The sequence below is a fragment of the Protopterus annectens genome, chromosome 6.part0 (assembly GCF_019279795.1).
Source record: "Protopterus annectens isolate FY-2018-M chromosome 6.part0, PAN1.0, whole genome shotgun sequence".
Lineage (NCBI taxonomy): Eukaryota > Metazoa > Chordata > Ceratodontiformes > Protopteridae > Protopterus > Protopterus annectens.
This window is the reverse complement of record NC_056737.1, coordinates 973,543,279-973,568,990: the sequence shown is the minus strand read 5'-3', so window position 1 is coordinate 973,568,990 and position 25,712 is coordinate 973,543,279. Positions and strand designations below refer to the sequence as shown.

Here is a 25,712-nt window from a genome sequence, read left to right as displayed (position 1 = left end):
CTCCCCCCTAAAGGAGAGATAACTATCCCAGCCGAGTGTAGCCTCCCGGACATCTCAAATGCGCAGGTGAAAGCTGCTCTCTCTAAAGCTAAAAACACAGCATCAATGGGACCGGATGGTGTCCCCGGCTGTGTGCTACACGAGCTAAATGAGGAATTAAACCCGCACATAAGGCAGCTGTTTAATCTCAGCCTTACCACAGGATACGTGCCCAAGGAGTGGCGTACGGCAACTGTGGTCCCACTCCACAAAGGTGGCACCTCTACGGACCCTGGTAATTACCGCCCCATAAGCTTAACAAGTCTAGTCTGCAAAGCTATGGAGAGGATCATAATGGAGCTCATAAACAAAGATATAGGGGACTTGCAGACATTGGACCCGACCCAGTTTGGCTTTGTCAAGGGAAGATCATGCCTTTTGAACTTGGTGGACTTCTTCGAAATAGTCACCAAGGCCATTGATGAGGGAAAGGCAGTCCATACAGCCTACCTTGACCTTGCAAAGGCTTTCGACACAATACCCCACTCGGGTATTGTAGAAAAACTTACCAGCTTAAATGTAAACCCATATGTCACAAGATGGGTTGCAAACTGGCTTAAGGACAGAACCCACAGGGTTAGAGTTGCTGGCGCTGTGTCAGACTCCAAGCCGGTCACAAGTGGTGTCCCACAGGGCTCGGTCCTTGGCCGCCTATTGTTTGGCATCTACTTCTCAGAAGTAGAGGACAACATGGGAGGACTTTGGCTGACAAAGTTTGCAGATGACTGCAAACTGGGCCATAGTGGAAAGTGCATCGGACACTGATATCCTTCAGAAGGGACTCACGGAAACAGATAGCTGGTGCCAGAGCCATGGCCTGAAGTTAAACGCCAAAAATGTATAGTCATACCCTTCGGGAAAAACAAGGTAACCCCAAGCTACCATATAGGTGGCAATCCACTAAGCACAGAAGAGGTTATCAGGGACCTGGGGACCCAGGTTGACAGTGGCCTTTCTTTTGACACTCACATTGCTAAAGTGGTTAGAAAGACCTTCTACATTGCCCACCTGATCATGAAGGGATTCACATCCAGATCTAGTGAGGTCATTGTTCCCTGTACTCTTCACTTATCAGACCAATGATCGAGTACAATGCCCCATTCGGGATGTATCTCACCCGACATCTGCAGCAATTGGAGAGACCCCAAAAGTTCCTCACCAAAAGGATAAAGGGACTCCAAAATCTGTCATATGCTGCCAGATTGAAGAAACTCCAGCTCTATTCAGTCGCATACCGTCTGCTCAGAGGTGACATGTGCCTGACATACAAGGCCATGTCCAACCGGAATTAATGGACATGCTCCACCTCAAAAAATCCAAATCCACCAAAACCACTAGAGCAAGCGACTTAAACCTTAGCACGGATATAAATAGGACGTGCTGGAGGGATAGATTTATCACTCAGAGACTCCCTATGCTGTGGAATAAAATCCCGGTCCATGTGAGGCAGAGCACCTCGCTGACTCTGTTCAAGAGAAATCTAGACCTGTGGATGGGAGATCGTAGGTTTACCCCGGGAATCATCTCTGGGTCACTGCTGGACAGAGGCACAACAAACTAATGGGCACAGTATTTTTTCATATAAGGGGTGGCGTAAGCCACAATAATTTGGGCTAGGCTTAAAAATGCCTTAGGGCAGATAGCCTAGTATAAACCTATGAACCTATGAACCTATAAGTAGTGCAACTGATTTTTTTAATGCTGACAGCTTTTTTAATTTCCTCAGAAAAGTGCTCAAAAAGTAGAAAGAATGACAAAATGAATGAAGCTAAAACAATGGCAATGGTTGTAAATTATTTACTTACACATGAATTGTTTCAGCAATATCCATATTTATGGAGATATGATAAAATGAAGTACCTAGGAATGTGGATTAGAAATGATTCTGGTGTGGCAGCTAAGGATGTGTGGGAAGAGACTAAATAAAAGATAGTATGAAAATTGAAAAATTGGAAGCTCTGTTATATAGATATAGATAGCAAGATACAAGCAGTTAAAATGTTTTAGCCCTTTTAGTGTTATACATAGTTCTGACATATTTATATCAACCAGAAAAAAAGTTATGGATAGCAATTAATACAGAGCTGAAGGATTTTATCTGGGAGGGGAATGCAGCAAGAGTTAAGTGGAACAAGCTGATTCTTCCAATTAAATAAGGTGGGTTTGAATTACCTGATTTGAAGGGATATTTCAAAGCTACACATTTAAAGCTCCTATACATAATACAAGCAGAATCCTATAATTCAAAGGGGGAAGCTCAAGAAACAAGGAGAGACTGGAATTTTGGATGTAGATTTTTAAGGAGAATAACAACAACCATAAATAATACCATAGCCATAAAATAGCAGAAAGTATTCTAAGAACTAAGCCAACATAGGAATGGAGAAACTATATTCTGCTGATATGGATGGCTGCAATTAGGGATACAAGAGGTGGCTAGAGTATACTGGAGAAAACTGGTAAAAGAACCAAGGTATTGGGAGGAAATAATTAGAGAGGGAAAGTAAATAGGATAGGAAGGGGCCAAGAATATATTTGGACTGCAGGATAGAGATTGCCTTCCCTATCAAGGATTGATATCAGTGTATAGACAAAGAGAAAGAAATGGGGGATCCTAAATGAAAGACCAGCACCGGTAGAGTTTTTATTAGAATCTAGAAAATAAGCTTCTGTTAAAAAGGAATAATTAGTAGAGCATGCGCAATATTGCATGATAATTATAAGAATCACTCAGAGGAGGTTACAAAGGGTTGGGAAGAAAGACTGGATAAGCAATTCACAAAGAAACAATGTGGGATATATGTATGTCTCCCAAATATGCAACAAAGTCCAGAAGATTTAGGATCTTTGCTTGTAAATGTTTACATAGGTATTTTTATACCCTAAGTAGACTCCAAAGAATTCTTCCTCAGGTAGACAGTAAATGTTGGAGGTGTGATGGAGAAGAAAGAGATAACTGGGAAAATATTTTCTAGGAGTTTAGTGAGTTGGCAGACTTTAAAGATTTCCTGCAGACTGCACTGTCAGAGATACTGGTTGAGCAAATTGGTGTAACTAAGGAAATTATTTTTTGAGCCATGGTACAGAATCTGAATTGTTTAAACATAGTTAGCCTTGCTGAGTTTAATTATGGTGGCTGTCAGAAAGCTATTACTAGAAAATGGAAATCAAAGTCTAAACCAACTTTACTTCTGTGAATATAGTAACAGAGATAAAAATAACTGGAATTGGGATCTTTAGAAAAGGATAGGAGCAAATCACATAAGAAAAAATGGGAATTATGGGAACAATACATGCAGAGAAGGAACAAGATTTAAGAGAAGACAGGATATGAATAAGCTATTCAATGTTTGACTGACAATATCTGCGTAGATTATAAGTGATGTATAATGTTTGCAACAAAATATTGTCAATATGGTTTGTTTTATTTATATAAATGTATGATTGCCTATGTCATATGTGATAATTTAATAACAAAGTTTCTTGTTTAAAAAAAGTAGAATAAATGTGAATAAGTCAACATTACACATGAAATGGTTGATCAATAATTGAAAAATGCACAAGGGAACTTCTTCAGGCATTGGGATGAGCACCTGACCACTGAAGTGAAATTAACAAAGCAGTCCTTTCTAAATACAAATTTAAGACTTCAGAAAAAGGCATAAGGATAAAATATCATTGCATATCTGCCAGGCTACATTTCCACAAAAGGAATTATAGTCTTATAACTACTGAAAGTGAAATAATCAAACTCAGTTTACAAAAATTCTGATGATCTGAGTGCTGTGGGGACCTTTTAATTACCGCCCTAGGTTGTATATCACTGTACCACTGGTGAAGCAAATTATGTTTCCTTTTGGTGACTATTTTATATAGGATGGTTTGTTTTAAAGTAATATGGTATCTTTGCAGTTTTCGGGATCTAAGCCATAGCAAAACATTATACCCACAGATATCTGACAGTGTCTCTTGCTGTATATGAGAGTTTGAGTGTAGATTAAGAGGAAGATAAATTGAGCCAGCTCTGTTGCTTAGAGGGATGAAGTCCTTACTATGCCCCAAGTGGCCTATGCTGGAGTAGCAGAACTAATGCTACAAGGACCAGACAGTGGGAGGATGGGAGTGAGTGGCTAATGTCAGGTGACACGTCTGGGGCAGGGGGCAGAGGCAGACAAGGCTCACTGCAGTATCAGCATTGAAAGCCCATCACTCTCCACTCTGCTAGTGGTATACCACTTTGGTGGGAGGACGTGTACAGGTGGAAGCATGTGTGCACCCCACTTGGGTGGGAGGACATGCATGGGTGGAAGCATGTGTGTAGCCCACTTGGGTGGGAGGATGTGCATGAGTGGAAGTGCATGTGCACCCCATTTGGGTGGGAGGACATGCATGGGTGGAAGCATGTGTGTACCCCACTTGGATGGGAGGACCTGCATGGGTGGAAGCATGTGTGCACCCTACTTGGGTGGGAGTATATGCATGAGTGGAAGTGTGTGCTCACCCCACTTGGGTGGGAGGACATGTATGGGTGGAAGTGTGTGTGTGCACCCCACTTGGTTGGGAGGATGTGCATGGGTGGAAACATGTGCAACCCACTTGGGTGGAAGGATGTGCATGGGTGTAAGTGTGTGTGCACCCCATGTGGGTGGAAGGATGTGCGTGGTTGGAAGTGTGTGTGCACCCCACTTAGGTGGAAGGATCTGCATGGGTGGAATTGTGTGTGTACCCCACTTGGAGGGGAGGATGTGCATGGTTGGAAGTGTATACACAACCTCCAAAAGCAGCAATTGTGGAATTCCCAATGCTACTGTGGGGTGGCAGGTCATTAAGATATACTCGCTGGGTACAGTATTATGCCGCACCAGGGTTCTAGACCTCCTTATTGGGCCTGGATGTGGGTCAGGTAGCTGATGGTCAGATGTAGGGAGGAGAAGCTAAAAGAAAAAGACGAAGGCAAATCTGACATATGCCACAGTCTTCTCAGTCAGTGATACTACACCACTTCTGTGCTGTTAAATGAAAAATAGTGACTGTCAGCATTGATGTCAACAAGTAGCCTTGCAACACAGAGATGAATTGCTTATATGACTTGCTCAAGCAATTGGTGGATTTGGTTTCAACACATACATAGCATGTTCACTGCAGTTAAAGTGCTGCAAAAACTCCTACTCAACATCAGGCATAAAGTCAGATGAACCACATTTTGCACCACTATTCTAAAATTCCCATTCTGGCTATTACTCAAAAGACTATGGAATTATTGGGGAATCCTTTGAGTTTGCAGGGATTGGTTAAGGCCATTACAGAGCTCATTTGTGGAAAAAACGTCTGGCCTAGATGGCTTTACAGCAGATTTTGTAAGCATTTTAAAGTTAGCCTAGAGAGCCCATGTGACATCCCAGTGCTGGGCCAGTAATCAAGGAGCCTGATTCCTCACCATTGACACTGGAGAGGGGCATGCAGTTGGAATACAAATGGATACACTCAGTATTTCCAGATGCAGACCTCTCTGCATCAAACACAATTTCTCTTAAGAGTACACAGGGCACACACTCATCCTGGGGTCTGGGTGTCTCTATCTCTCCCCAGGTCCCCAATAAGGCTCCCTGCTGGCACTGTGAAACCAATGCTACATGTCCCTGTCCCATGTAGCTGACACACACACTCTCTGAGATTTAATTTTCACACACACAAACACACACACACACACACACACACACACACACACACACACACACACACACCTGGGAAAGGCTAATACAGATCACCCGCTCTACCAACTTTGCCCAGACTATAAGGTGGATTCACTGCCACCACTTATAAGACTGTTAAAAGGGTATCCAATTATACTGAGTGAAGTTAATATTAATACAAGTGGTAATGTAGACCAAACAGCAAGGCTTTCAGGAGTGGCCAGGGTTGTCACTAAAAAATAAGTGCATATACTCTCAAAGCTTAAATGTTTTCTAAAAAGAACCAGTCACAATGAAAAGTTTAAATGTATTTAATAAATAATAAAAGAACAAAAATACTAAACATATATTTACAGTAAACCACAGAGTTTAAATCACAGGAAATATTGAAAAATAACATTGACGGACATACTCAGACAAATAAAGAAAAACAATATCTAAACTAAGCTTCATTATATTTTCCTGACTGAATCTAGGAGAATTAGTATTCCCTACTTACTTAATAGAGCAAGGCAGATGATGTGGTGAATGGTCCTTCTTGTTGTCAGGCCCAGTATCCCCTCTTTGAAGCTGAGACAGGAATTTAGCATAGATGGCTACAATACACATCTAAATGTTTATGGCACTGCCTGGGGCTTCCCTCTTTTTACTGAGCTAATGAACAAATGCTTTTTCCAGACCTACCATCTCCAGTCCTTTTCAGCACTGTGGGGTAACATTTTAATGATTTAACAGCTCATTTACATTTCCCTTATTTTTCTTTAAGTAAGCTAGCTGGTTAACCTCTGATGTCCCAGTATCCTCTATTAAAACATATACATTTAATTCTGCTATAATAATAAATGTATATTTGTTTTCATTCCAGCAGGGTGCACTGTTGATACATTTTAACACACGCAAACCTCACAAACACATTATCAGCACAAGCATCTGTACAGATCAGTTTTATATACAAATGGCATATAATTATTTACAAAATTCCAGCTAGCTGCGCTGGTGCAAGTCATAAATCCACTGCCTTACTTTTCCTGGCATGGCTGTCAGTATCTCCTGTCATCACAGCCCATTACTATCCTTTTTCAAAAGATGTATCTCATGGAAGCATTTCTCCCTGGAAATAACAAGAATGAAGGTTATAACCTGCTGAAACTGAATAAAGATAGGATGGACCCGAACAGTTATCATCCTATTGCATTGTTACAGGTAGTTGTGAAAATATATGATAAAATATTAGCAAATATATTGGCAAAAATCAAGGCAAAATTAGTGGGCTCCAGTCATTCTGGTTTTATTAAATGGAGGCAGGGCAGTTGCCCTAATGTAGTTTTTGAACAAGGCATTTGACCCTGTACATTGGGATTTTTTTTGTGTGGTCAGCAATGGAAGCCATGGGTCACCCAGATGGATTTATTCAGTAATATAAATTATTGTACACTACTCCAACAGCACAAATTTATACAAATCAGGTGCTCTTCCCAACACTTGATCTTTATTGTGGCAACCTCTGCGATGCCCACTGTCCCCATTATTATTTGTACGGGTGGCTTATACAACAGTATTCTACTATGCAAGCATTCTGCATTGTGTACCAAACTGCCAGAGTCATATAGTAATCTCTTAATGTTGCATGGAGATGATTATGTATTTTGGGTAGTTACCTGGCCAGAAACAGAGCTACTGTTGCATGATTTTAAAGAGAGTTCTCAAATAATAGGTTTACAACTTAACCAAAAAAAAACTTCTGTTCCCTCTTAATGAATATACATGGAAGCAAGGGGTTAGAGGTTTTAGTTGTGTCCATAGTAATGTATGATTATTTGAGAATCAAGGTAATGATTAACATGGTTCAGCAGATTAAGAGTAGCATCCAACCACTGGTGCAAAAACTACAAAGTAAAAGTATTGCTTTGCAAAGACAAAGGCTCCCCTTTCTACAGAAGGTTCAGTTTGCTAAGATAATTATTCTTCCTAAAATATTATTTTTATTAAGATATCTGATACAGATCACCTTTACAAAATTTCTTGAAAATATAAGAGACTGGTGGGAAATTTCATTTGGGAAGGGAAATCGTCAAGGATCAGTAGGTTGAAACTCTGTCAACTCATACAATTGTGATCACAAATAAACAAAAGCTCCTGAATGCAGAAACTCATTTTTTTATGAGGAGACAAGCCTCTGAACTACTCAACTGGGGGGACTGTACTGCCCAACTCCAATAGTTACATATGTCAACTTTGAGGTCACACCATAGAAGAAATCCCAGGTCACTGGTAATTTTACCTTCCAGGGAAAAGCTGGGCAGTCACACACTAGTGATCACACACATTAATGTTTATCAGTAGTGCTTCATGGAAAAGCCTGCCTTCATCAGCTTGTATTCAACTGAAGGCTGTATCCAAGGTACCAGAGCCATTCCTGGTTTTCATTAAGATGGATTAAAAGTTCTCACTGAATTCTGCATAATGATACCTGCTGTGGTATATATCTACTGATCTGTAATTGTTTGAACTATTTATGTGCCTGGATATTATGTCATCATACAGGCCTGTTTTTTTTCATCTTTTAATTTTCAATTATTCAGTATATGTACATAAGAAGTAATTTATCATCATCTTGCCAAAATAATCATTAAAGAAAGCCTGCCATTACACTATTTAATATAGTAAGCATTCATATTTTTAGAAATACCGTAGCAGGATTTGTTGGTTAAGCATTACCTTTGTAATGTATTCTGAGCTATCTTCTACAAAATTACTATGTATAAATCGTACCTGAATTCTACAATGTGTCACAGATATTTTATGTTGCTTCTAATAAAAAAAAAAAAAAACAATCAAAGCTTCAACATAAAAATATTTTTAAAAAGATTTTTTTTTTATTTTCTGCATTCATATTGCAGAACTTCACCCCACTTAAATATATTCATTCCATGGTAGAGGAAATGCTTGTACACATTACAAAAACTGCTGATGTGCTAATAGAAACTACACCAACAGTGATTTTCAATAGCAAACATGGATTGCCCATTTGAAGGTTATGACATTTAAATCAATGTTTTGAACTGATCCAATCAGAACTCATCATATAGTGGGTTATCCTTTTATTACTTTCTTGCATGTCAGAATAATTTTCATGTTTGATCTTGCTTTAAAAGTACAGCTTTGGTGCTTCAGACTCTTTGCTTCTGTTTGAAGCATCCATACAAAAGGAAATATGACTGCATATAAGTAGCATTGGTAAGTACACTCTCCAGAAATAATGCATAAAATGTGGCATGCAGTTCCTAAAATGGATGAAAAAAGACATGAAAATGAAGTGTTTACTGTCCTATCTGATTGCAGAAAGCAGCTGTCAAAAATGTATTGTTAATCTACAGTTGTCATTTGATGAACTATCAGGGAGCAAAGGAACTGATGTGCATTTCTGCCTATTTTGCATGATTAAAGTGTAGAGCAATGGTAGAAGGGTAGTGTTTCAGGTCTGCAGTACTGGTATCATGGCTTTTGTTAGAAAAGAAGGCTGGTTTTGATTATAAAAATAAGAAAACATATTTTTTCACATTGGTAAAATATAAAAGGAATCATAAGAGGGCCACAATTAGAGTCATTCAGATTTCACTAAAGAGAATGAAAGAAGAGAACATGCAAGTCCTGCATGATGTATAAAGTTTAGAACGTATTTTAAAATCTGAATGTCATCAGGAAACTAAACTCAGATTTGTATGCATACCTGCAGTATGTAGCTTGAACACAATAGCAGTACTCATTCAGCATAAGAGGGAATTCATTGTTAATACTGAAGGAAGGACACCAGCTACGTCATGATAATAGGCTTACAGGAAAATAATATGACATCTAAAAAGTTGAGTTGTTTTTCAGTGTATGAATTAAAAAAGAAATAGATGTGCCCGGGGATTCAGAAATGCATCATCTGTGATCATAGCCAAATCAACACTGTTTACCGTGTATTTATGTATGACAAGCCCTGAGGCTCATTAGGAATGCATAAGGTCAGGCCAGTTTTCATGATGAGCTGCTCTTCCTCATGGCCACCGTTTTGACCTACAGGAAGATTGTGTTGGTCCAACCCATGGCCTGAGTAAAGTATGAGCAGCTGTTGTAAACAATGACTATGGGCAAGCTTCTAATTTAGGCCATGTACAACAGCATCACTACTGTATGCACAGATGGTAATTATTATTGTAACCCAAGGCAAAAGATATGCAAAAAAATTTATGGACCTAAGCAAGGCTATGATTGGCAGTGGTTAAGTATAGAGATGGTGATAAGGCACCAAAAAAAAAAAAAACTGACAGAGCAATGCAGAACACAATGATACTTATATAGATATCCATCTGAACTACCTGGACAGAGAAAGAATGTGAAACTGAGATAGTATGGGTGGAGGGTACAGTAAAGTAGTAATAATGATTCACTGACATTTTTATTTTATCAGTCTACCTGTATTATAGTGATAAATGTAATGAAAAATAAAATGTCAACCTTCAGGAGATTTGAACCCATTCTTCACTCACTGATATTCTTGTAAACAAAGCCCTGGGAGTCAATAAAGCCTACACTAAGTGTACACTAAGTCTACACCATTCTGAGTGAATAGACAGCACAGGCATAACTCACAACTTCTTCTTCTTCCTAATTTTGGTTTTCCTACTGATTGTCTTGCAGTTTTAAGTATTGACAGGATTCATACAGGTTACAACAAAGTGTAGACTAGAACGCACAAAAAAATGTGGTAGGAATGTTCTTGAATGAAGTATGTGAGCTACTTCAGGAGTGACTGTAAAACTGGAAAATATATATCAGAAGAAAGTTGCACAACAGAATGTAGCAGTAATCAAAAGACAGACCTCAGAAGAAATGAACCTAGGACTTTCTCAGTTGTGATTCTCTTAACCACAGCACAACATACAGTGAGACACTGTTTAAGGGGTCAGGAAAAGATATAAAAGGGAATGTTATACAACAACAGAATGTAAGCAGCAATCAAAAGAGGCTTCAGAGGAAATGAATCCAGGACTTTCTCAACTGAGTTCCTGTTAACCACAGCATTAACAAAGTGAGGTACTGCTTAAGAGGTCAGGAAAATGCATAAAAGGTGAATGTTACACAACAAAGGACTGAAGGCAGAAAAGTAAATTAAAGAATTTAACCACAAAGGGACTGGAGTGCCACACTAGGTTATCAACTAGTGGGGCTATGGCAGCAGTCAAATTACAGGCCTAAGATTAATTCCATTTTGTAATTGACAACTGCTATGCAATGGTGCTCACTTCATTCGCACAGCTGATGCAATATGCGTAGCACATGACACAGCATGAACCTCATTTTGCAATATAATATAACGCACCATTTCTCATTGGTTATATATGGGTATTGACAGTGTTCTCCATGACCTATAAAATGCAGTGCAACAATAAAAAGATAATGCTTTTTACAACCCTTTTTGGACAAAAGTGATGTGGTGTGGTGTCCTCTCAAACTCTTTGAACAAGAAGTCTAGACAAAGCCATAAATAAAAGTGGGACAAATGCCCAAAATAGGGACAATTTTTAAATATTGAAACAGACCAAAAAATATGTCGCAAGAATCTGGACATTCTGCGAAAATCTGTACAGTTGAAAGGTTTGGTGGTGTGTTTATCTACATTTTGACCAGATTAAAGGCTGGAAATGGGAATCTATGACAAAATTGAAAAAGGGAAGCAAGCAGAGTGTAGAGCAGAAGGTCAGCGAATCACAAATGAGCAGAATGGAGGTAGGTAGATGGAAGAATCATTTATTTGTGGGATAGGTGCCTAATTTCTTTTCTAAGAGAAGGGAAAGTTCTGGAATGTAGTAAGGGAAATAAGAGAAAGGTTAGAGATATATTCAGTAGCAAGGAAATACAGAAAAGACTGACAGGGTTTTGGAGTAACACAAAAAGGGAGGTGAATACAATGCTGAATGAGAGATCAGGGAAACAGAGTAAAAACAACATTGAGGGGAGGATTGTTAAACCAACAGGAGTGGACATTGACACAAATGAAGGAGAACACCATGTTTGGGGACAGGACTGGGTTTCATTGATGCCATCTCTGCCTCCAATAAGGGGCGAAATCCTGGGTCAAACAATCAAAAGCATTTTATTTCTGCATTTACTTTGGATAGCTATGCCATAGCCAATGTCCTTATAAAAAATGGGATTTATTTTCCTTGGACAATCAGAATGTTACCTTATTGGGGAATGCTTCCCAAATAGTTTTCAGGAAATATATATCTTTTAAACAGCTATCAGAACATAAATAAGGCTATTGAGAACAGGAAAACAGGGATGGTAAAATGTGATAGATGTAACCAATGCCCTTATGTTTTGGTTACAAATTGTTTAGTCATCAATGGCTTTGGTTATAAGATAAGAGGTCATTTTACTTGTGATTCCCAGCAGAGGGAATTTATGTGGCCTGCTGCTCCACATTCCCTGCTTTTTATGTAGGAAAAACCTCCAGGAAATTAAAAGATAGGGTTTATGAGCACAGTCTAAACATAAAGAAATGTAATAATACTAATGCTCTATACAGAAATTTAGTTGATCCTAAACATGAATTTAAATTTGCAGTAATAGAACAAATAAAGAATGACCTGAGAGGATATGTTACTAGTGACCACATAGATAGACGTGAGTTAAAGTGGCAGCTGGTTCTGAATGCCACAAGTTGGCCAGGTATTAACGATTCTGTTTCTATTAAAGTTAAAGCACTTAGATGCTTAATTTATTATTTTAGGATGCTTATAAACATTTATACATTTTTAATAGTTTTATCAAGCTAATGTCTTTTATCTGTATTGTTTTCCTATATAAATAATTTTAAGAAATATTTTTCTGTTGTTTTAAATCACTAATTGTATTGAATTTAAGTGTTGTCACATGATTGTTGCATTTATATAAATTGTAGTTGAGTCATTTTCAGCTAGTTCTGATGAAGTTTCTGACTTTGGAAATGAAAGTGCTGAACTAGTTTACTTTTTTTGCTATTAAAGACTTTTTTGATTTGGTCAAGTTCTGGATTATTGGCTTGAATTTATATTTCCTCAGCTGCCCTTTAGTGGCTGGTCATTTGTGATGTTTTATTTATGTGCTGTTTGAGATTTAAAGTCCATAGTTCTGGTATTAGTGGAGTTATTTTACTTCTGAAAATGCAGGAGATCAAAGATGGCATCTCTAATGGCATGGAATGCAAGGCATAGATGACCCTACAAGAGTCTATAACAAACCAAGTGATATATTAGTGCTTCAAGCCTTTCCTGGTAGCTCAGATAGTTTGGCCCAACCACTTTATTGGATAGGAGCCTTTGTAGTCTTTCTAGCTGCTTTATATGTCTAGAAAAGTACATCCTGAAGGGAATGTTGTACTCAATAACTGGTCTAAATAGGGCTGCATATGGTGGAATTTAAATTCTTTAGGCTTTTAGATGTTATCCATGCTAAATATAAGGATGTCCTGACTGCATTTGCTACATGGTGGTCAAAGCAAGGGGAATGACTGATCCAGGTTCTAAGACCACAGATGATATTATCACATTGGAGTGAGGAACTTGTTATACTATACATTGAGGGAGAGAGTTATTTACCAAATGTGACAATACTGCACTTTTGTTTTGCATTTAATTTTAGCCCTGTTATGTACACTATTTGTTTATCAGGATTAGTTTTTGCTGTAATGAATGGGTATCAGATGAAGATTTGACAATAATGCCCAATCTGTAGTCATCTAGAAACTTAGTTAATCAAAGGTCATGATTCCCAATCTAGGGACTAGAAAATTAGATGTTGAAATGGAGGGGTCCAAGTACCGAGCCCTGTGCTCCAGTACTAGTTACTGTTGTACTTTTTGAGGAGGCACCTACTGTCTTAACTATGTGGGCTCTATCTTTCAACCATTTGGCTATCCACCCCATCATGTATGGATCTACTTTTAAGACAACTTATTAACAATGCCAGCATGTGATATAGGATTTAATGCTTTGACCAGATCTAAATAAGCTGTATGAAGAGAATGGTGGCCCTTTTGTTAAAACATTTTATTTGATTTAGCTAAATCATTCATTTAAGAAAAAGTGAAAGGTGGACTTTTTTTTTTGTTAATTTTGTCTTTTCTCCTAGACGGTCACAGCTACTGTTGTAGGTAGTATTTAAAGATCAGAGTTGTGAACAGGGGGTGCAGGGACTGAAGTGTCACTGCAAAAACATTTTGTTTTGTGATAATGTTTGTGTTCTAAGTTTATATACAAATGTTACTGTGTCTTGTAGATGTTTCACTTGTGATATTTTGAGTTGATACATAACTGTCAGCAGTAGATGATTTAATGTACTTTGGGCCTTGACTTGTGTTCAAACCATGGGGCCTCACATACTTTTTTTGGACCTTTCATGCATGCACATTTTCTTTTGAAGCATCTTTTTAATTGTTTAAAACACATACTTATCTACAGTATTATTTAAAATTTTATGTGTACTGTTCAATAAAGAAAAAATATTTTTAGATTTGTTTTAAATTTGAGTGTTTTGAACATGTTCATGTCATACTTCAAGCTCCTATGAAAGCTTGTAACAACTCCTTTCTATGCTCTTAATCAATGTGTGTTTACTGTACTAGCCACTGATGAATGTAACCAAATGACTGAACAAAATGTCCTTTCAACTGTATTGTTTATTGTAACACACTGTGCTCCTTATAGTCTATTTACTTTTTGCTTCTTTCTTGGTCTTGAAACTGTACTTTATTAATTTGTTGGCTCTGTACTGTACCTTATTAATGTGTGCATTGTATTTACTGTATTTGGTGTACTAATCTTTGTGGAGCTTTTCTCCCCAGGCCTCTGCTGAAAATGGGATCCATGCCCAGTCGGACTTTCTAGGTAAACAAATGTAAAATAAAAATAAATAAATAAATAAATGTTTACTGCAAAAACTGAATCTAAATTTAGTAACTAGTAATAACAAAATTTCCCATTTTGGAATATTCCAACCATAAAAGATCATTCAAACTGCTGTCATTGTAGTCCACCATTGTCTGCAACCATCAATTATAGCCAGTTATACACATCAGACATCTGATTGCAATAAAAGAATTACCAGCGGATTCCAACCTGCTTTTCAGAAGTGCACACTAGTCCTGGAAAATTAGACTAGTAAGTTTTTAACATGATCATGACAGCAGTCATTTTGATCCATAGACAGTAATATATATGTATATCTATCTATCTATATATATATATATATATATATATATATATATATATATATATATGTTATACAAATAGCCAATCACCCAGCATATTTTAGGAGGAGAACAGAACACCTGGAGAAAAGCCATACAGACATACAAACTTCACACAAACAGTGACCAGAGATCAGGAATGAACCCTGACCATGGAGCTGCGATGAAGCCATTATAACCACTGAGCTACCACACTGCTGTCCTCTTTTTCTGCTTTCTGTTTTGGTTGAATGTTTCAATAATACCTGGACAAAATATGTTGGATAGTTAGTGATATACTTTGTTTTAGCAACACCACTGGCAATATTTGCAGGTAATTGACACTTAACAGGACATTGGATTGATGGCGGATGATACTAGTTTTTCTGGCATGTGGGTAGTTCTGATACTGAGCTTTCTTAGTCTCATTAACAGTATTTGGTACCAAGGTAGTACTTTATCAAGATCATACGATTTGATTAGTAGAACCAGTGGTTTGTGATCAGTCTAGAGTTGGAAACTCTCAAGCCCTAATAGGTACGTGTAGAATTTTGTACCTGCTAAAACAGTTGGAAGGCACTCTTTTACAACTTCCAAATATCTGTGTCCAGCAACGGCTAATATTCTAAAACAACAGGCAACAGGACGAGACACTTGCTCATTGTTTTGGTGCAATGCAGCAACTAGTCCGTAGCTACTAGCATCAGCACTCACTATTGCCAGTTTAGTGACATCATCGCATATTAGTACTAGAGCTGTTATTAGCATTTATTTTGTATCTGAATGCTTGGGCTTGAGCATGTCTCCATGAACAGTGCACATGTTTCGGTAACCATTTGAAATGTCAGAACCCATTAGAGAGAGAACCAAAATACAGAGACTGAATGGCCGAAAGAACAGACTTACAGTACATATGCTAAATCCGAGATGCCATTTCTCTGAATATTCCCCTTTCTCTGAGGAGTATTTTATATATAGTTTGGGGTGGGTTGGGGGGCTTGCCCCCATCATGGTGGGGGCTGCAGGGGAACTTCTCCCATAAAAAGAAATTTAAAGGAGAAGAGCAATTTTTGAAATTTGCTCTGCTCCTTTGTTTTTTTTTTTTTTTTGGCTTGCTGGGACTTGGCATTTTCAGTGCTGACATTTCAATAGGGAGCCCACTTTTCTTTACCAAGTCTGTTAAACAGCATAGCAATATTGAGAAGTCTGATATAAACTAGATCAAGTAGTTAATCATGCATAGGGCATGTCTTAACTCAGTTATGCAAGGTTATTTTGTAATTCAGCTATTGCTGTGACCTTGCTTTCATCTGGCTTGTTTCCACTAGCATGTATACTGCGACCAAAATACTAGGGCTCTGATTTACTAAAGCAACATTTTAAACCATAATGTTTAATAATCTGCAGCACTGCCTCTAGCCTAGAGTAACATGTCTCTTTATTATGACTAATAAACAAGATATCATGCATAAGAAGAAGAGTAACAATAGCACCACCTTCTAGTCCTTTCAGCAAGTCAGTCACTTTACACGGAATGATTTCAGATGCACTGAATGGCAGACATTTAAAACAGAATTTTCCCGCAGGGGCAATGAAGATTGTCAGCTCTGACTTTCTTTGTCTAATTTTTAAACTTGACATTACCTTTGCATTGTAGTGTTTAAATTAACATTTTTCCTTTTAACCATTTCTGCCTCTTTGACAATTTGTATTGCTTTCTCCAAAGTCTGATTCATTTCATGCTGTACCTTTTGACACACCCTACATCAGCCAACCCAATCATAGTTGTGTTTCTTATTTGTTAATCTTTTGTGCCATTAAATGTACAATTCTCAACAGTTCATATATTAATCTTCTGAAAACTTCAACACAGTCACCCATTGTTTCAACACCTTTCACGTATTACATATATTTGTTTTTGGCCCACAGTTTTCATTGCCTTTGTTAATTACTGACACATATGAAACACTCCTGCCCTCTGCAAATAAAAATGAACTCTGTATGGCCTCCATTTCATGGGCCATAGAATACAATATGGTATTTACTTGGATTTCCTCATTTTCCTTATTTGGTTTGGTTGTCACATGAATATGTGCAAACCTCTGTGTCCAGGTACCAGAGAAAAGGGTCTGAGAAGTCAAGCAGTTCTGATGGGTTATATTTCATTAATATCAAAGAAATTCAGTTTTTCTGGGCTGCTTGGTTTAAATTCAGTAAAATAATGACTTTTAAAAATAAAATGGCTTTTGTTAGTAACATATTCATCTCTGGGCTTGGTGGATTCACATTGACTTTATAAATCATACAGTGCTTTCAGAAGACACCATATAAGAGTACAAACCTGTGGTTAGTCATTATTGTTTATTAGTAGCTTTACAAATGCAGTGTATATCTTCAGTTTAGTCTGACAGGCAACTTTTATTTGGAACAACGTGGCAGCACAACAGAAATAATGTTAACACTCCAGGATTCTCACACAAAACTTAGTCTAGCTTAGAAATGTAATGCATTTTAGGATATGTGAAGTCTTAAAATGACAATACATTACTAAAGTCTTAAAGTGACATATTCCAACAGTCCAGCAACTTTTATCCCATTTATTATTACACCTGTCTATGCCCACATATATACCAGCAGATACTGGAGCCCTTAGTTTTCCTTTTCGTCCTATCGAGCAAGAATATAAACCCTCAGCCTAACCGCATTAAGCCTAGCAATACTTGAAGCAATGTCATAACTCATAAATGTCCAGGTTGTGATTTACTCACTTAACCTATACTTACTCCAGCAGTGACAAGAGCCCTTTTTCATAGCTATTATGCATCTGTTGGTTTAAAAATAAGTGAAGTCTATGGCCTTGCAGAAATTAGGCTCTTCCCAACCGTCCAAAACATCTTCTTGACACTCAATGAATCTCCCCCAGCCTGACTGTCATGTACCTGTCACCTCCACTCTCACTGGCTTGTTGATGATTAGATTCTGCAACTGCCCCTTCTCGTCATTCTAGATCACCAGATTTCCTGTGTAATCGGCAGTGGACTTATCACATTAATTAGTTTAAATGAGAGGCTACTTACCCATAATGCACGTGGAGGTAGAAAGGCTAAACATGAAGAAGCTATGTACATATGATTAGTATGTTTCCATACTTATGCTGAAACTAGAAGCTAAATGAAAAGTACTTTAATCCCGAATACCAGATTGTCCATTCATTTAAACTCTTGTAGAAAATATTCCATCATGGTACTATGTCAAAATGTAGATTCTTGGCCTGAATGAGCTGAACACCACCTATTTCAACTTCACGTTTTATTAATGTGTTAAATAACCTAAGCACAGGACAAACAAATAAGAGAAAAAAAGTCAGAAGAATAAATAAAAAATGAATAAATAATAAACTGAGCAGCGAGTCAAAACTAAAACAATTATGTAGAAGCAGTATGGTCACAAGCCAACATAAAGTGCATTTGAAAAACTTTAATGACAAAATGGAATCTAAATCTATTCAAGCAAACAACAGTAGACTCCCATTCACTGTGACACAGTCCGGAGCATCAAACCAATGTATCTCCTCCATCCTGATGGATTAGCTCAAGGTAAAAGCAATTCTTCTCAGTTTTTTCTTCAGATAGACCTAAAGCAACAAAACACAAATCTAAAAAAGTCAAGAGCAGCATCACCAAACTGTCATTATCCCACAGAGAGACACACAGACAGATGCAACAAACAGAGAGACCACTAAGTTCATTGGCTGGATGAAATTCACAGTGACGGTCAAGTATAAAGCAGCCATACTTGTGGTAGAAGGCACCAGATAGGGTCAGTTCCTGGTGACTGAAAAAAGAAAATTGAAGGTCATTGCATACTCCTCCAAGCAAGCACTTCACACTGCTAAAGTGAAGTGAGGGCCACGCGATCCATAATGACAAACATAGTTCAGGTCTTCCAACCAGCTCCTAGTAAAGTGATATTGAAGTTACATAAAAAAAAAATCCACTTTCCGCAATGCACTTCATCCCCTTCCACTCTCAGTCCACTGCAGATGCAGATGGACACAATTCAATCAATGGCCAAAAAGCGGCCAAGTAATGGAGGCAATGCAGAAGCAACAGCAATCATCGCAAAAAAGATAGATGAAAGAATAAGCCACTGAATTAACCAAAATAAGAAGAACTAACCAGAGCTATGACTGAGTCTAAATAAATAAACACAAAAACTAAGAGAAGAAAGGCAAATACATGAAACCGAAAGAGAATGGATGCTTTGCACTGTGCAGTCAATTGCCACCACCTTGTTCACTGAACTCCCATACCAAACCATTCAACCAACACCGTAGAAGCCTGAGGAGATAACCCAGAGAAACAGAAAAACACACCAAACAGCCAAGAGGATGCCACCACTCAGTATCAAGTCACTTTAGCATAATAATAGCCCTAGCCAGTGCTCATCTGATGAAAAATTTAGCCAAAGCACCAAATGAAGAGCCATAACTAGGTCGTCTGACACGTGCAGTTCCCCATATTGACATCTCCCTCAACTCAAAGTTCAGAAGCAAAAGAAAAGGGTGTATGTGGGCCATTACGTTCATCATGATAAATGAGGAACATCATATATATATTTATTTAGTAGCACACAGGATTTGCTCTGTGCTTACAGTTACTTTAGCATGTACTATATACCAAGCACGATGCACATCAGTTTCCCTACCACATTAATAGGCACTTCTGGATGGCACTACATTTTCTCTGCCTCTGACATGCCCACCAGACATTCTGTTTTGATGCCTGCAATACTGGAATAATTAAAAAAAAAGTAATAGAAACACTAGGAGGTACACTTTGTCTGAACAGCGGTAGTGTTTACAGGCAGTTTTAGGGTCAGGGTTAGTTCACAAGTAAGGATGGGCATACTCCTCCAAGCAAGCACTTCACACTGCTAAAGTGAAGTGAGGGCCACGCGATCCATAATGACAAACATAGTTCAGGTCTTCCAACCAGCTCCATGTGTAGCTGATTATTAAACTCTAGAAATGTATTATATATCATTTGGAGCATTTGTTTTGTGCAAATAATCATGAATAATGAGTTGTGAGATGTTTCATTGAGGTCACGAGTACCTTTTACAAGGAGTGCACTGACACCAGGGGCAGACTGGGGCAAGAATTAGACTCTGGCAGCTGAATGGTTGGGGCCAACTAGAAAGGGGTGGGGTTAACTTCACAGGGGGAAGCTATGGTACAGTCGGATCAACACTGATCATGCTTACCATTTTACTTAAAATAACTGCTCGATCACTATTGCACATGCTGAATAGTTTACCAAATGCTAGACTAAATTGCATTTCAGAGCTAATGAGGTGTTTAGGTTATGCTATAACAGCACAAAAAACTTGTAGCTGGTCTTGACTGCATGAAACTATTATGAGTATGCATGATGTAGTAAGTATACAAGTAATCTGCATTTTGTACAGTGCCAAGTGAAAAGTAAGGAGATTTGGAGATCCCACTGTACTGCCTTAATTTATTATTCACAATTCAAGGTCACTCCAATGCCTAATGTGCCAGTGGTTCTGAGAGACACTGACACAGCCGTGTATGACAGTTGACTTTACCAAAAATCACATTAATCTTCCAAAGCCAGAAGTCCAGCAGTAAACAGCAAAGCCAGTCAACTCATTCATTTACAAACACCCTCTCCTCCCTGTTACCAAAAAAAGTATCTGCTTTGGCCCTGCCAGGATTACATTAACATACTTGCATTCATTTCATTTAGTTAATAAAAACATTAGTCATAGCTTATGTCTGCCAGCTTGCTTTACACAAATAGACATTTAATTTTATTTATTTTACTTTTTTTACCCAGGATAGTCCAACTGTCTTTAATAACTTTTTAACATATGTCCAGGGAACATACCTCTCAAACTCTTAGCACTAAAAATCTGGACAATGCCTAAAATAATGGGGGCAAAGGCCCAAAAATATGTACAGATTTAAAAAATTGCTATTATGAACTTAGAAAGTTGCTAGAATAACACGGTTTGTGTTAACATGCATTTTCTGAAATATATGAAATCTGAAACTCAAATGTATATCACTATTTGGTGACTTCAGTCCTCAGCAATTTGCCAGAAAACCACAAATGTTATGAAGAACAGACCAAAAATATGCGGAACAAATCTAGACAGTTGAGAGGTATGCCGAGGAAAAAGCTGTAACATATTACAAACATTTTTAAACAGACATTCAGTATATACATGAACAGATATGAAATAACATACATTAAGAATGGTTCATTCATTTGATAATTAGATTGCATTCAACTGAAAATACAGACAACTATTACAGTTTTGCAAAGGTGAAATTACAGCAAAAATAAACAGCAGGGCTAGTTGCTTCATTCACAAATAGCCCCAGTCTACCCACAGTATCTGATTGATCTTGTGAGGTTAAAAGACAAAAAAGAATAAAAGACAGCACTGTTATTAATATATGTATTTTTTCACATAAACAATAGCTAGAGTTCAGAGCTTGTGGTTGATCTTACTTCGGTCAAAATCACGTTACTCTTGCAAAGCAAGTCAGAATTACAACAGGCCAGCCATTTCATTCTCACATACTAGGCATAGCCCCCAGCTCGATTGCCTACCCACAATATTTGCTTTGAGCCTACAAGGTTTAAAATAATAAAAAGATAAGACAATGATTACACTACTGTATTTCTTTTGCATCACATAGTCAAGGGTTTGTAGCTGATCTTACTTCAGTTCACTTATACACACTTTAGTCATGGGTTAGAGTTTCAACAGCAAAACATTCACACACCATCCTAATCTATCTTGATTGACTCTGCAAAAAGATTAGGTTAAAAAATCATTTAATCCACAAATAGCTTCCAAAACACACTGCATACCTAGCATCTGTTTGACCACTTCCAGGATATTATATTAAAAAAAGAAAGTCATCAACAACCCCCAAAACACAAAGACCACTAGGTTGACCACACCAGTTTATTATATTAGAAACAAAATCATCACCAACAGTTCCTGTAACACATTTTCTTTCCAGTTTCTGGTTAACCCTGCCAGGATATTGTATTAAAAAAAGAAAGTAATCAACAGCCCCCAAAACACATAGATCACCTACTAGTATCTGGCTGACCATGCTAGGATATTGTTAGAAAGACATCACAAACATCCCCCAAACCCACAGCTCACTGCAGATTCAGCCTTCTACTATCTGGTTGACCCCACCAGCCTACAGGCCCAGGATGTCAGAAACAAAAATGTATATAGGAGACCGCATCACTGCACCAAGATTTAACAAGTATCTGATGAAAATTGACAGGAAATAATTAAATACAGAAATTATCTGGTCAACCCTGCCAGGAAACAAAAAAAAATAAATACAAAAGGTATCTGACTGACCCTACCAAGAAAAAAATGTAGAAACTATCTGGTTGGCCCTGCCAGGGAAAAAATGAATACAGAAAGGATCTGGTTGACCCTGCCAGGAAAGTAAAAAATGAGAACTTAAAGTTTAAACACTAATCTCCAATCGAATTGTTGATGTTCCCTCTGTTCGCTCATTGCTCGTGTCTTCACTCTCTCACTCTCTCCCTCACAACTAAAGCATTGGAAGAGAATGCAAGTGTAACAGGACTATCAGCAGCCACTTCCCATTCTCAGATTACGTTAAAGGCTGCTGCCTTCACAGTCCTGTCAGCTTCTTATTTCTTGCGATTAAAACTGCAATGACTTCTGTGCATCTTCACCAATGCCTGTAGTCTGCCTAATCTTGACTGTTTTTAAAACAGTCCATAGACAAAAAAGATAGGCCCCCCCTTTTTTTTCTCCAGGCCCATCAGCTTAATTTGGCACCAGCCCTTCTGGCATTTGCCAGAACTGCCAGATGAATAGTCCACAGCTGACTGACATGAAGTATGATGGAATAAACACTGCAGAGTTCAAGAATCAAGAATAAAGATGCCAAATCAGGGATGGCCCTTCAATGTTGCTCTGATTCACTTAGAAATTTAAGATAATAAAAGGCATTTCTGCTGATGTAGATGGCTAAAGCTCTGACTACAGTCCAGGTGACATGTCTGAGTAACAATTAAGGCCTCTGCCTGAACTGGCATGGGAGGGTGAGTGTATTCATCCTTGGGGGAGAGGGGAATCAGGGCAATGGACAGCAGAGATATTGCTAGGAGGGGTAGCAATGAAAGGACAGCATGAGGACAGGTACTTGGCCGCTAAGCCACTTCAGCAGTAACCTTCATCACAAGTTATGTGGGAGCATACACTCACATACTGGAACGCCTGCCTGCTGCCTACCCAGGGGAGGGGCTAATGCATATTACATATGCCTTTATTGCTAGCTTGGTAATTAGTGCATAAAGTGCACTGCCTGAATGTTGGCATTTCTGGATGACTGGTGTGTCTGTGCTAGGGATATCCAGTGCAGAAAGAATGAATGGGCTCAGCACTGATCAGGAGTTGGTTTACTGGTCTGCAGGCATTGGAACCAAAAAGAACTCGGGGAAGAATAGGATATTTAAGAGAGCAACAGGATATGAGTCAATATACGTTTCCTTAAATGTATGATATCCCAATTCACATGCCTGTCATTATTTAGTGATTACAGCTGTCAGTAATTTGCCTTAAAATCACTAATTTTATAAAGAAAAATATAAGGAAGAACCAGGGATGTTCTGCAACTGTGTTAATAGCTGATGAATATTCTGTATAAATTAACCTGCATAAGTTTTGTTTAAAGAGGTTACTGTTTAGAAGTGAATTCATGCAGATCTCCCACTTGAAGCTATGCTTTGAACAGTGCAAACAACCTTAGCTAGACTCTGTCTGAGGTGACACGCTTTCTGCTTTGGTCTGGCATGCTGGTACCGGTCGGTTGCACTTGGATGGTTTATCTTATATTTTTGAACAACACACTTTTTATTACAGTAACACAATTGCTCTGGTAATGAATGTCTAGACAGTGATTACTCAAGTGTGAACCAGCAGCATTTGTAACTTAACTCTTGCATATATTTTACCTCCTGGAACTTGTCTGTATGCTAGTCAAACTATTAATCATGGCCTGTCTTTCTCCTTATCTATTCACAGGTATGTCTGCTTCTGTGACAAACATTTAATGCAATTTTTGTCTACTTTATTTACTCTTGGTTGTTGCAGCTGGTATATTTTTCCTGCATACCAGCTGTAAGTCAGAGTTTACTACAGTTTCATTTGCAATGTGTGTGTAAAACTACCTTATTTACTAACTAATTGCTTTGTCAGATGTTATTTTATTTATTTCATTTGGCAAACCATGCGTTCCACTAAACCAAAGGTCTTTTGCTGAGCAAAAACAAGGAGATGACTCTACCGTACAAGCCAAGGGACAGATTTCTTGTCAGTCTCAGCAGTGTGCCTTTCAGGAGGAAGCATGTGGGAGGTTGGTATAATGATTAAGATGTTTGCCTTATAGACGCAAGGTGCAGGGCTTGATTCTCACATGGAGTAGTTGGCTAGGCTTAAAATGGCCCATGGGACAATTAGGCTAGTACTAACCTATGAAGCCAGAGGAAATGTACATGGATATTGGAGAAAATAAAAATTGCACCCAGATAGCAATCATTGTCCAAGATCAAATGGGGGAGAACAGTAGTAATTAAAAACGTTGTTACCTAAATGAGAGTAAAGCAGAATATTTGGTCAGCTTTTGCTGAGGTCATTGATACTGTTTGCTCCTGTGTGACCTTCATAGTTTTACTTCATAAATTGATTGTGAACAACTCAACCCAAGCTACACTCCGGAATGACAGCATCATTAGCCATATGCTGCATAGGCCGCAGGGCCAGATCCAGCAGAAGGTGACTGCACGGTGACAGAAAACCTAATTATACCTCAGTGTGCAACATTTCTGGTCCTTTAGTGTCTGTGCTACTTGAGAAGCTGCGGTCCTCCAATATCTCTTTCATTGGCTCAAAGTTTGAACCAATCAAGAAGTAAGGTCCTTTCTGTTTGTTATTGTTTATAATGTGATGTAATTCTTGTCATGAATCCTATGTTATTCATTTATAAAATTAATAAAACATTTAGAAAAAAAAGAAATAAGGCCCTTTTTTATTTTGTGGTACAATGTAGAGCAGGTGCTTATTTGCAGTACTAGTGATTATACAACACCTGGAGATTTTTCTGCTGCCGAGCTGCGATGGATGAATTTTAGCCGTGTGTGTATGTCCATCTCCATTGTCACTTCCAGGAGTCAATGAGAGTTTCCTGACTGATGATTCAAGGTTTCCTATGTTCAGAAAATATATCCTAAGAAAGAATTTTTTCTTGCTGAGAAAAATCACAGGAACATTGGGCTGGCTAAGTGACTTGCTCAGAATCAGAGAGCAGGAAAGTGAAGGCTTAGGGAAATAAAACCCTGTATCGCAGGAATACATCTCACAGTCTTAACCATCTGTACCAACAGCCAGACTATGCAAAATGCCTTCTGCTAGAATGTTCTGTTCTACAGATAATAAAGAATAACAGGAATGCCTCAGCGTCAGGCTGTGTATACATCATAAAATGTTTTAATAATGTAGAGCTTGTTTTTCTATCAACTTTATATGACAGAAAAATGTAAAATCTGTTCCTAATTTTTAGGTCTTTGTTTTTGACTATTGAGTTTAAAAGTTGAAAGGCAGAGGGGTGTTACAATGGGTTCCACAGT

General features: G+C 38.2%; 1 pseudogene; it reads right to left on the bottom strand.

The window, feature by feature from the left end:
* The window catches only part of LOC122803921, a 196,370-nt pseudogene that overhangs the window by 75,617 nt on the left and 95,041 nt on the right, over window positions 1–25,712 (bottom strand).